Raw genomic sequence first — 14,097 nt, forward strand, 5'->3', positions numbered from 1 at the left:
TTGTAGCCTGTCTCTTTCAGCTCTTGCTATTAGGCCATCGCTCCCTCCTTCTAATCTTCTATGGGCTTGAGAGGCAAACATTGAGCGTCCTCAAGTTTTGTGATGTCTGACATTTGTACACTGGCTGCCTTCCATCAATACACGTTGACAAAGTTAACTGTGTGTTTAACATGGACTTTTGTACCTCAGGTAATAAATGACTATTTCTATTTAGTAATATTATCTGCTAAGCAAGAATTGGAACCATGGTGGCACAGTGATTGAGAGCTATGGCTGTTAACCAAAAGGTCAGTAGTTCAAATCCACCAGCCACTCCTTAGAGACCTTATGGGGCAATTCTACTGTGTCCTATAGGGTTGCTATGAGTTGGAAATCAACTCAAGGGCAATGGGTTTGGTTTCCTGGAAGCAAGAATTAAGGTGCCTGGTGGCTCAGGCAGTTTGCAATTAGCTGCTAACCTAAAAGTTGGCAGTTCAAACCCACCCAGAGGCTCTGTGTGCCTCTGGCAAATTGCTAACATATAGATTACAACCAAGAAAGCCCTATTGAGCAGTTCTACTCTGTAATAGAAAACCCCATGGGGCGGTTCTACTCTGTAACACATAAATTCGAACCAACTATGGCAACCAACAACAACAACAAGCAAGAATGGGGTTTCAGCAGCATTGTCTTTGCGTGGCAGGATTTATGCAATTATTTAATTATGTGATCATTTAAATTTTTATTGTATTTAACACATAATATCATTTAGAAATCTGAAAATGGAAGTGTGAAAGTGCTGATGCTAGTGATAAGTGTAGTTCTCATAAGTACAACACGAATGATAAAATGACTACATGAACTATGACCATAACAGAGATGAAGCATACACATTCCCAATTTTTTAAATGTCATTAGGGTTCTGCTTATAATTAGTGTTGTGATTTCTATCGATATGAACAAGAATGGCAAAGTAAAAATGGCGTATCCTTCGTGCAGCTATTTAATGTTGTTCCTGGTTTACTAAATGTCTGTCAGCTGTGCGAAGACAAGCCCTTTAAGAGAACTAGCAGAACCTGGGATTAATTCCATGAAATTCAGCTAATCTGTGCTCTAGGTCTGACATTCTAAATGATTTAACTACTCCTTATTCCCACATATCTTTTAAACGGGAATAACTTTATAAGTCTTGACTAAATTAATTGTTTAATCTTCTCTTCGTTTGACATTGGACTTTTGTCATGATGGCCAGGCCTTGAGCCCTGAGAGAAAAGGTTCCATTTGAAAACATTTGAATATCATTAAGGCCCTTCCACTGAAATATCCTTAAAGCTATTCATTTCCACTTTATTGTTCTTGCTGAGGTGAGAAGGGAGCTTGCTCTCCCACACCTGAGTCACTATTAGGCATTGAATCAGCTTCTCCTTACACTCAACACATACTCGCTGCCATTGAGACAGTTCTGACTCATAGTGACCCTATAGGAAAGAGTAAAACTGCCCCATAGAGTTTCCAAGGAGTGGCTAGTGGATTCAAACTGTTGACCTTTTGGTTAGCAGCTGAATGCTTAACCACTGTGCGACCAGGGCTCCCTAGTGTGTGTGTGTGTGTGTGTGTGTGTGTGTGTGTGTGTGTGTGTGTGTGTCCATTTATATATATGTGTAAATTTATATATGTATCCATTTATATATATATATATTATATATATACATTATTCATTTGACTAATTTTAATTTTTTGCCAGCATGGGCATTGTGATAAAGCACGCCCCCTCAGAACAGTCACCCTCCAACTGCCACTTACTTGGGGTTATTTTCGGCAGCCACTAAGTATCAAAAAAGTGCCTATGGGTAGGAGGTAGGGGCGAGGGGTGTGGTTAGATGGTAAGAGAGCTCGTTCTCTTTCAGATGCAATGACCATTCTCTCTAGCACGTTCCTGTGATACAATCCGCAATACAGCAAAGAGCCCTTCCAAAAGAAGCAGAGCGAGAAGCAGCAAGAGCGGACTCGGAAGACTTAGCCTGCATAGAAGGCCATCCTGCCATTAACTCTCTGAACTGGAGCAAGTCACTTAGCTCCTTCGGGTCTCAGTACCCTCAGCTGTGAACTGAAGAGACTACCCTCTGCCCAGCAGACCCCAGGAGACCTTGGTGAGACTCAAGTGAGCTAACGTGCATTCTGCGTGCTCAAACTTGCTAAACCCAGGGCACTATTACCATGGTTTCTGAGTTGTTTGTTTTTTAGGAATTCCAAATTGAAGCACCAATCAACATCCCAGCATCTGCCATGCAATATTCTGGTCTTTGTTATTTGAAGGGTGATTCCAGGCCAAAGCAGCCTCCCTCTCTCTCTCCCACAGGCCCTCATGGACACAGACACACACACGCACATTGTTTCCCTACAAAAAGAGAGTTATTTTCTGACTTCGCTAAAGGACCTTCCCCTCTTCAGATGACACTCGCCCTCCAGTCTCCTGAACCACCAACTTCACTGCTGGCCCCAGATGCTGCCTGCAGAATCCCTCTAATTGGTCATCTTACTCAGCTGAGTCTTTGGTCCAAGCAGCACCTTCTGGGCTCTACTCTGGGCATCCTTGAGAAGCCCCTGTCCCTAAAACCTGCCCCCTCTCCTATGTGGCACAGAGGTTCTGTTCCCTTGTGTACGTTCCCTCTGCCTCCCGTTTCCCGAGACCCATTTCCTCACCTGAGTCTCTGGCCCATCATTTCTCTCCACAGAACCTGAGCTTTAGCTTTATCACATCTGCGTTTAATCACAATGCCATTTTTCTCTGGCTCAAGTTTCCCTGTACACACCCAGACACCTCAGTGGTTTTTGGAGAGTTGCTGGAAGCAAATACCCTTAGTAACATTACCCCAGTTTGAATCTGTCTTCTGTCCACTGGAGGCATCCCTTCAGATCACTTGTCACAAGGCAAAGCCCCGTGAGTCTCAAAATCAGGAAGGGCTGTGCTCTCCTCAGGAATTGCTCTCATTTTCACTCTTGGACACGTGGATTGTGCAATTGGTCAGCTGTCCCTGCTCATGTTAGTGGCAAGAAAGCTTAGAATCAAATTTTTCCCCAGTCTTCACCCTTAGCAAGTACAGAGATCTTTATGATGTTGTTGCTAGGCACGGTCAAGTTCGCTCCAACTCACTGCCACTCCATGTACCACAGAATGAAACACTGCCCAGCCCTGTGCCATCCTCACAATCCTTGTTATGCCTGAGCCCACTGGAGCAGCCACTGTGTCAATCCATCTCATTTAGGGTCTTCCTCTTTTTCGCTGACCTCTGTAGAACATGTATTTATCCTGACCTGATCCCTGTTTTATTTCTCTTCTTTTTATTCCTTCCCACTTATATTTAATGTAATCTAATCTACTGCATTCTGTGTAGTTCTGTGAGCCAGCTTACACCCTCTAGAATGAGGAAGGCTGTAATCAAACCACAAACAATCTACCCCTTGGACACTATCACTTTTTTCTCAGGGCTCTGATCTTCACTACAATGAATAGATGATGCCAGGAACCTTGGTATATATGAAGCAAATTCGTGGGACCAATTTTTTGCTAAGCTTTTTATAGGATAAATTTGGACTGTGTATACCAAATATGGAAACCCTGGTGGCGTAGTGGTTAATTGCTACAGCTGCTAACCAAAAGGTCGGCAGTTTGAATCCACCAGGCGCTCCTTGGAAACTCTATGGGGCAGTTCTACTCCGGCCTATAGGGTTGCTATGAGTTGAAATTGACTTGACAGCAATGGGTTTGGTTTTTTCATTATACCAAATATTCTACTGGCATCTTCACAGGACTCCGTTATTCCTCCTATTATTCTTATTGCTTTATCTTTAGTAAAAATTAACACTCGGTGCCAGATTCATCGATGAACATTTTAAAGCAGCTCTGGAGCTGACTTCTAATTGTCTTTTATAGGATGATGGAAGGTAGGTTTTTTCATAAGAAGTATAAGATGTCAATGGTGTGGGAGACAAAAAGGAAATGGGAGGATCATTTCAGCAGGAGAAATAAGGCAGAAGAAGGGGATAGAGAGACACAGCCTTTTTATGGAGGTTTGTGGAGAAGTGGTTTAGCTCCCAGCCCTGTGTGCACCTTGAAAGGCCTTAACCCCTCCAATCTCGGCAATGATACTCATGGATACCTGTTGGTTCGTACAAAGTATAGCTGCAACAGTGGCTGGTGCAGGCTACACACGGCACCATTTGTGAATAGCACACACACGATCAGCTGTTGCACAAATTTGTTTCCAATATGTTTGTGGGGCAAAAGTACTCCTCAGAGCAGCAACTGTTGTTGTTTGTTAATGACCCAGTCATTAGAGTGTTCTGCAGAAATTATCATCAAGGCATACAGTGTGCCAAAGCCACCTTTCTTTAAGAGATAATATTGGTTCACAGAGATGCTGCAACAATTTCCTTTTGGATTAAAAAAAAAAAGGTAGGCTTGCTACTGCTATAAACTTCCAAGTAATTTTGTCTTAAACCAGGTGTAATTTTTAAATAGGGCCATGGGACAGGGTAGCCACACCCAAACATGTATCATGAAGCTGCTTCTTTCTCTTTCCAATGTTTCGCTAGAATTTTCTACCTCATTGTGTGTAATAATGCCTACCAGACTGTATTATACTAAACCGTGTTCTTTTCTTTCCTCCAGCTGTGGTAATGGAAAATAAACAAGGCTGATATTTACAACTCCATTTTCTTACTTACTGAAATATTCTGTGATTTTGTTCCCTGATTGGATTCACACAATTACTGGTTTGCTATTTTCCAAGCTATTGAGCTCAGGTTGCAGCTAGATCAGAATTTGACAGCCAGGGTTGCTCACTGAAACTCTATCTTCCTGCGGCATAACCCCCACATTAGGGTCACTGATTTCCGATAGCAAAGGGCAACCCAAGTTTTATTTAGAGCTCAGAACCCACTTACATACGTATACCCCACCAAATGCGCAAGATTTGTTTGCAAAGAAACTATAAGGAAGCAAGGGAATATTTGTTCATGCATACATCACCCACATTGTTCCTTAGGATGTTCCTGCTTCTTCCCAAAGTGGAAAACTATGTGGATCTACACATATTTTATTCTGACATTCCGATACCATAAATTTTGGGCAAATGGGGTGATTCGGCACTCACACAGAGCTTGAACAAATAGCATTACCTTGTTCTGGATATGCACAAACTGTTTGTACTAAATGCCATAGGTAAAGCCCTGTTATGTCTACAGAGATGAATTTGTCACATTTGTAGTAAAAGGGTGCTGTTCTTCAAACTTGCTATATACTTTGGTGTTGAGAAAGACACTTTCGGGAGACTTCTAGGTGGCAGGAATAATTGTGGTGTGTGTGTGTGTGTGTGTCAGTTTTGAGATGACTGAAAGAGTCAATATTGCTGAAATATATGCATCTCTTCTTTGCCGCCAGGTTGACTTTAGAAAATGGGTAAAAAAACTTAAAATTAGAGCTTGAAGTTACAAATAGAAATGAAGCTGAGTAGCTATCTCTACTCAGGCAGATTTGGAAAACGCTATTGTTTGGTCCACTAGACGCTGAAGGACATGGTGTACTTTTGTTGGTATGACGAGCCTGGCTTTGTTCGAGGGTTCTGAGGAACTGTCCAGCACTCTTTGAAGTCCTGAGTGGCATCAGTTCATCTCAAAGATCACTTGTGTCTAGTGGCTAAAGGTCCAAAAGTCAACTTCTGATATATGTAACTTTAAACTGCAAAAGAAATGAACTGTCTTCATTCCGGGGCTCATGTGGGGTTATCTAAATGCTCTGATACACTCTTGAGTCAGTATGATCTTTACAATGTCTTCAGTGATGAGGCTGAGAAAAGCAGCAAAAATGCCACCGAAAACATTGAACGCCTATTCTTTTACTTTTTTAGTGTGCTGTAGCGTGATCTGCAAGTGCATTTCATATCATACCAAGAGTTACTTGATATTGTTAGAATCCTCCCCTCGGTTTTTAAGATTTCATGACATAGGTTCTTCTTCCCAGACCCTCCTAAGCCCTAATTCCCATTCTCACAATCCCCAAATTTAAATTTCAAGCCATAGGTATCCACAAACTTCAAAATAAGAAAGTCTATTTCATGTCCTTGAGTAGAAACACCACCATCAACCAAGGTTTTTCATTTACACACTTCAAAGTCTGCTAAAAACCAGTATTTCCCCAAGTGGAAGAAATAGAAAATCATAATTTCTGAGTTGGTGGTAGCCCCTTCAACTCCCATAGTTCTGAATTTATTGCTTATTCTGCATTTTTAAAGCTTTTGATTCAGTTGCCAAAAAAAATGCACTGACAGAAATAAATCCTTCTTATAAGTCCCCTTAGTCTCCATCATGAGCACTTGAAACAATCAAATTTCCCTGAGAGTGTATTTTTCCATTGTTATTGGGAGAAATGGGTAAAATAAGAAATAGGAGGAAAAATCAAAATAATTAAAATCAGTTGTCTTAAACCATACATTTTTAGAACGCATTTCCAAAAATTTCATAAGTAGCATTAGTTTTTAACTTCCCAATTTTAAAAGAAAGATGTTGTACATCCTGCACAGGCCTTCATAATCTGAAGGTGCTACAGACAGTATTGTTTTCTATGTCAGACTTTCCGTCATCCAAATTCATTATCTTATGCTCATTACAGGATGATGGTGTTTCCTGAAAAAATACAATCTGCTCTATTATCACGTATACTTAAAAAAAAACAGGTCTGCATTGTGAGATCTGACAAATAGCCCTATGAATAAACTGCTTGTCATAGATTGAATTGTATCCCCCCTAAAATATGTGTATCAGTTGGCTGGGCCATGATTTCCAGCATCACGTGGTTGTCCTGCATTTTGTGATTGTAATTTTATGTTTAAAAGGGTTAGGGTGGGATTGTAACACCCTTACCCAGGTGACATCCCTGATCCAATGCAAAGAGAGTTTCCCCGGGGTATGGCCTGCAACACCGTTTATCTCTCAAGAGATAAAAGGAAAGGGAAGCGAACAGAGAATGGGGACCTTATACCACCAAGAAAGCAGCACCAGGAGCAGAGGGCGTCCTTTGAACACGGGGTCCCTGTGCCTGAGAAGCTCCTTGACCAGGGGAAGACTGAGGACAAGGACCTTCCTCCAGAAACGACAGAGAGAAAAAGGCTTCCCCTGGAGCCAATGCCTTGAATTTGGACTTGTAATCTACTAGATTGTGAGAAAATAAATTTCTCTTGGTTAAAGCCATCCACTTGTGGTATTTCTGTTATGGCAGCACTAGAAAACCAAGACACAGCTCCTTGGGGCAGGATCTGTGTTTTATTCATAATTGTAATGCCACCCCTAGCTTCTTGTGTGTAGGCCCTCAATACTTATTTTTTGAGTGAGTAAGTCAGTCCTGTTTTTATCTATAACATCCTAACCTAATTGCTAAAGCTATCTTCTTAACTTGAACTACGTATATTTGTATTTTTCCTCCAAGATTTTACACAAATTTGACATTTTCTTAGCTTGGGATTAAATTCAAAAATCTAAAAACTCTTGGGAAACATTATGGTTTTACAGGAAGATTTCTCTGCAGACAATTTTCCCAAGTTGTTACAGTAAAAGTTTTCATTTGCCTTAGTGGACCTTTGATCAACTTGACATGGCGTTCTTCTGTGTCAATTTTCATGCTCCCTCTTGAGAACAAGATGGGTGATGTTATTAAAAGGCTTCCGGTTAATTCATAACCTTTGAAAGCCACTGGGTCTCAAATACAGTGACCATGTCCCTAGAATTCTGCTTTTTGATCTACAATACATTTTATAATTAATTGGCACAGAATAAAAGATAAGCATTCAAATCAAGTCTTTCTGCATATGCAAACTAAGTAAGAAAAAAAGTTCAAATTAAATAATCTAACGTTCTTCACTGAATCAACTACAGCCAATTGCAAACTACAGTATTCAAAACGGTCAAATCATCAAAAAAAAAGAAAGAAAGAAATCAACACTAAGTATAGTGAGATACAATTATGGAAAACTTGAATTATTGTCTCAGTAAGGAAAAACCCTTTGATATTACAAACAAACAAAAACTCTGTTGAGTAACAAAGACTTTAAAGTTGTTGAGTTTTTTTCTGCCTTTACTTTCATGTATTAGATTCCCTGAATAACAAAACTAATATCTTATTAATATGAAAGCACTAATGCCATAATGAGTGTTATGAAGTATTAAAATCATTATTCACTGAGAGAATGCTAGATAATCACCAAGCTGAGTGAATGCTTCAGCGTCAATCAATAGTGTGTGCGGTACATCCATCTGGGAAGATTGGTCCCGCGTGGTTATGGCCTATTTCTACAGCATGTTTCCATGACAAAGCCCCCAAATAAGCAGAAATGACCATCTTTATCTTATCTCTTAAGCCTTTTGTGAACCAATTATTTTCTGCTTTGAGTTTTTTGTTGATACCATGTGTTTTCATTAACGGAAGCATGCTAAATCACTGAGTGTATCTGAATTTTTGGTAGTAGTATGGATTTTTTTTTTCCTTGTCCCCTCCCACAAGCCTACCCTAAGTGTTCACTAGTGCCTAAAAGTACCTGTGGAGCCCTGGTGGTGCAGCGGTTAAGAGCTACAGCTGCTAACGAAAAGGTTGGCAGTTTGAATCTACCAGCTGCTCCTTGGAAACCCTATGGGGCAGTTCTATTCTGTCCTATAGGGTCTCTGTGAGTCAGAATCAATTCGAAGGCAGTGGGTTTGATTTCGGGGTGTTATGAAGTACCTGTAATTATACCCCAGAGTCTTCACGGGGTCCACTGATACATATGTGTAACAAAAAAATTTTTTCAGAATTTCTATTTTTCCTACCACAAATTCAGACACCTCATACAATACCCTGTAAAAACAGTAATTTGTGGCACACGCCCATTTCTTTGGTTTCTAACAGTCATAAAAGCCCCGGCCTAGAGCAGCACGCACTGTCAGTGGTACAGCAGCTGCCCAATAAACCTGCAGAGGCAGAAAAACTGCTTAATCCCTAGAGGTACCCGTGAGCAGGAAAGGTTAAGGGAATGATAAGCAGAAAAGCATGATTCACTTACCAGTACTCATAGGACCAGGAGAAGACTAAATTTGTAATGAAAGCAGTTGCTTGGTTCAGGGCAACTGGTTGACTGTTTTTTCTTTTTGTTTTAGTCTTCCAGATACAAGACAGAGTTTAAGGCAGAGCACTGCTGCTTGACTTTGGAAATTAGATGACACAAATGGAAGCTGACAGCGATTCTGAATGCTACAGCCTCACGAAGCATCGTTTACGCGTTCTGCTCTTACTAACACTGTTACACCTCTCAGTAGGCCAGAATTCCCTTTCAGGCGAGCAGAAGTGTCCTGTGACATCCCGGTCAACCCTGTCCTACTGGTGCCTCCATTTCCTCAGGTAAAATGGTCATTTGTTCCACATGGCACTACAGGCTAAGGAAACCAACAACTAGGGGGCAACTGGGACTTTGAAGTCAATAAGTTTTGCCTGTAAGCAAATTTCTGAGAACATCACTTGTGCCCTGACATAATGCCTTAAATCTCTCTCTCTTTCTTTTTTTTTTTTTCTTTCTCTCTCTCTCTATCTAGGGAGACTTGCTGGCACAGAGGTTAACAGCTATGGTGAGCCATGGCTGCTAACCAAAAGGTTGGCAGTTTGAATCCACTAGCCACTCCTTGGAAGCCCTATAGGGCTGTTTTACTCTGTCATATATATGGTATGGTCACTACAAGTTGGAGTTGACTCAAAAGCACCGGGTTATCTATCTATTTATGCATATAATGTATATAATGACACCCTGGGTGTTGCAAACAGTTTATACCCATCTACTAACCCACCCAGGGGTGCCATGGAAGAAAGGCCTGGCGATCTGCTACCATAAAGATTACAGCCAAGAAAACCCTATGGAACAGCTCTACTGTGTAACATATGGGGGTCATCATCGACTCTACAGCAACAGTTTAATATAATGTTAAAAGTAACTTAATAGTTCTACTTATACATCAGAGCTAATAGCACATTTTATATTTTACAATTAAAAAGATTCTAATACACTGAAGCTTTTTACACAGTGTCATAAAAATTTAAAGGCCTAACAGAGACTACAGAAACCCTGAGAGTACGACCCCTGGACACCCTTTTAACTCAGTACTGAAGTCACTCCTGAAGTTCACCATTCAGCCAAAGATTAGACAGGACCATAAAACAAATAAGAACACAAGTAGTTCAACCATGTAGATGACACTCAGTGGGCACACCAGCCCAAAAGCAAAGACGAGAAGGCAGGAGGGGACAGGAAAACTGGACCAATAGAAATGGGAAATCTGAGGTCGAGAAGGGGAGAGTGTTGACACATCGCAGGGTTGGCAACCAAGGTCACAAAACAACTTGTGGATTGTTTAATGAAAAACCAATTTGCTCCACAAACCCTCACCTAAAGTACAAAAAAAAAAAAAAAAATTGAAGTCCAGCTTTTGTTTTGAGATAATTTATGCTACAGTGAATATTTGCATGATGTTTCTTCCCATCTTCTACTAAAGAGTTCACATTTAATATTGTGTGAGATTATTGGCAAAGGGAGAATGATGAAATTGAACCACTTAGCTGGAAAAGTTGAGGCCAAAGTTGTCTTCCTCTCAATTTTTGGAACTTTTCCCACTGTCTCTATGTTTCATTTGGGGGGGAAAAAAAAAAAAAAACCTACTTATTATATAACACAGAGCCTCTTACAAAGTGTCTACAGATGAAGCGTATAAATCCTTTAGGGAATTCTTGTTCCCTTCAGCAAACCTTAAGTCAGGCAATATTTACCACGGTCAGAAATTGTTGCTGCATTCTCACAATGGACGAGCCACGTAAAACACTGCCGGTCATAAAGCAAAGAGTGGAATTGTAAATATTTGAGTTCGCTCAGAAATCAGAACTGAGGAGGAGGCTAAGCTCCCTGTTGAACACTTCCAAGCACTGGATTAGCCGTTAAAATGAGAATCACACTTTGAGCGTGTGGGAACACGTGGTTACAGCCCCGAGGCTTTGAGTCATGTAGGTTTTACCACTTCCTTTCACTCTGTAATTTCGTATTTTTGACACGAGAAAAATAGACCCCTAACAAAAAACACTTGCTTTTAAGCAAATCCGGTCTATTTTCAGAGATTTCTGCTGGTCTCTCACATCTGACTTATTATAAATGACAATAACAACTTGGGTTAATGTCCCTCTCCCCCTCCCCGCCCCGATTCTGCCAGGAAGCTGACAAATTCTGAAGGCACTGGAGTGCACTGTGATACCACACCTTTAGCTGCCAACTGAGATTTACCCCATTGCAGGTTTTCTACAAACTGCCTGAATGTCCACGGCTCCTGTCACTCATTGTGCTTACATTTTTTTCTTTTCCTCTTTTGTTTTCTTTGTTTGTTTTTGCAACACTTAAGTAAAAGGTCTTTACCACTGCCTAGCCTTTTGTCATAATTACCTGCACCCAACAATGTTCACTTTGGTCCTTACTTTCTGTACTTTTGGGCACTCAGTTCTTATATGAGAGGGTGTGTTTTGTTTTTAGGTGCATGCTTTTTTATACTTTTTTTGATGCTGGGTATATTTTAACTTTTTGGATTAAAAATATAAATTTATTTTTTTAGAGGGAGCTAGGCTAAGTCAAAAAAACAAAACAAAACAAACCCTTTGCCGTCGAGTTAATTCCAACTCATGGCGACCCTATAGGACAGAGTAGAAGTGCCCCATAGAGTTTCAAAAGGAGCGCCTGGTGGATTCAAACTGCCAACCTTCTGGTTAGCAGTTGTAGCACCTAACCACTGCACCACCAGGGTTTTCTCAGCTAAGTAGATGGAGGGAAATGGGATTACACTCCCCTTTCAGAATGTTTCACTCAGGGACAGGAAATGAGAGGGAAGTTCAGAGAGGCATTGCCCAGAGAGCAGAAGACCAGTGTAGAGAAGGCTGAACACAGCAGTCAGACCCCTGGTGCTTTCTCAGTTGCCTCAGTCGTTTTGCGGCTCTAGCAGTTTCTCTCAGTTTTGCTCACATTGTTTATTTTATTAGTTAGCATTTTCACTTCATCTGGTTTCACTCAATACTGCCATTCCAGCCAATCTCATCACTGATCAAGAAGCCAGGGAGATAGATGAACTGACCAAAAGGTTTTAGAGGGTAGTGGGACTAACATCAGAGTCACATGTTCCCATACTAGAGTTTTAAATGACACTTGTATGCTTATGGAGCCCTGGTGGTACAGTGATTAAGCATTTGACTGCTAACCAAAAGTTCAGCAGTTCAAACTCACCAGCCGTTCCTTGGAAACCGTGTGGGCAGTTCTACTCTGTCCTATGGAATCACTATGAGTTAGAATCAACTCTATGGCAAGGGGTTTGGTTTTGGTTGGTTTAACATACTCATACCATACAAAACAAGATAGATTTAGATTCATCTAGATATTCAACGGAGCCCTGGGGGAGCAGTGGTTAAGAGCTTCTGCTGCTATCCAAAAGGTTGGCATTTTGAATCCACAAGCTGCTCCTTGGAAATCCTATTGGGCCGTTCTACTCTGTCCTATAGAGTCATTACGAGTTGGAAAAGACTTGACGGCAGCAGGAGGTATTCACTATATCCTCAACCACCCATCCCACCTTGGCTGTTGTGTCATTTCCTGGGAATTGTGAAACAATTGGGTTCTATCCCTTATAATTATGGTGACCAGGCATCCAGTATTGTCCGATAGTTCCAATTTATAACATTCAGTTCAGTCTCCACAACTGTATTATGATCAACATTTCAAAACACACAACAAACAGACACACTGTCAATATGTAGCTTGAATAGTACCGTCAGCATAAAAGCAGTCCTTTCTCTTGAGAAACGACTTACGAGCTTACTTCCCACCCCTCTGTGGGGATCCTGCAGCTCACCATGGAACAAGGGAGACCAAATAGAACTAAGACGATCACATAGCGATCAGGAGCATCTTAAAAGCACCTTAGGACTGGATAGACCTGGGTTTAAATTCCCACTTTTCACTTACAATTATGCGAACTTGGCCTTGTTACTTATTCTCTGAACTTTATCAATCTGTTAACTAGGAGTACCAACCTCTGCCTTATGATGTTATGGGCATTAAATGAGAAAATAGATACAAAGGACAGTGCCTCACAGAGTAAATGAAAATTAAAGCTACAATTAATTCTCTAAAATGAAATAATCTCAAATTTATGAAGAACTGAAAAGGCCTATTTATCGGGGAATATGATAGAGCTTTTCAGGCAGCTTTATGCAAGCTCATCATGCAAACAGTGCTCCTTCTCATCTTTGCCCCACCACCATTTTGGGGATGAGAAGAAATGAAACATTTGAACCCCATTTAGTCACCTGCCCCTCCTATGCTAACACTAGCGGAAGTGCCCACTTTTTAAAAATAGGAAGAAGCAGGCAACGGGAAGTGTTCAGTGGTGGCTGGCAGCCTCAGGTAAAGGCAATATTCTGTTACCCTAAACACAAAACAAAAAAAAACCAAGCCTATTGCCATCCAGTCGATTCCCACTCACAGTGCCCTGGAGGACAGAGTAGAACTGCCCCCTAGGGTTTCCATGGCCGTGAACTTTATGGAAGCAGACTGCCACACCTTTCTCCCGAGGAGCAACTGGTGGGTTCAAACTGCCGATCTTTCAGCTAGCGGTGGAGTGCTTAACCTCTGCACCACCAGGCCCTCTCACACTAGGGGTTAAATTCTCAACACCCTAATAAAACCCCCCACACATACAACCTTGTAACTAATCGCAACCTCCGGTAGCTGCAGACATATCCTATCTTAAACTTTATGAATTTAAACCTAGGCAGCTAGACTCACACCGCAGCAGAAAGCTGGTCCACAGATGCCTTCTGTGCTGATGCAAAGCCTTCGCGGAGAGTTTCGATAGCAGAAGGCTTTACTGTCATGCTTGTTATCGTCTTGCTCCAGTACACAGAAAAATTGATTCTTTTAGCAGGTCAAATTATTTTTGTATTTTTCTGTTTTCATGCACCATAGCCCCATTCTTTTACCTGGTCAGTTCCTTTAAGAAAGATTCGGTTAGAGGAGCTGC

This window comes from Loxodonta africana, chromosome 1 (assembly GCF_030014295.1).
Source record: "Loxodonta africana isolate mLoxAfr1 chromosome 1, mLoxAfr1.hap2, whole genome shotgun sequence".
Classification (NCBI taxonomy): domain Eukaryota; kingdom Metazoa; phylum Chordata; class Mammalia; order Proboscidea; family Elephantidae; genus Loxodonta; species Loxodonta africana.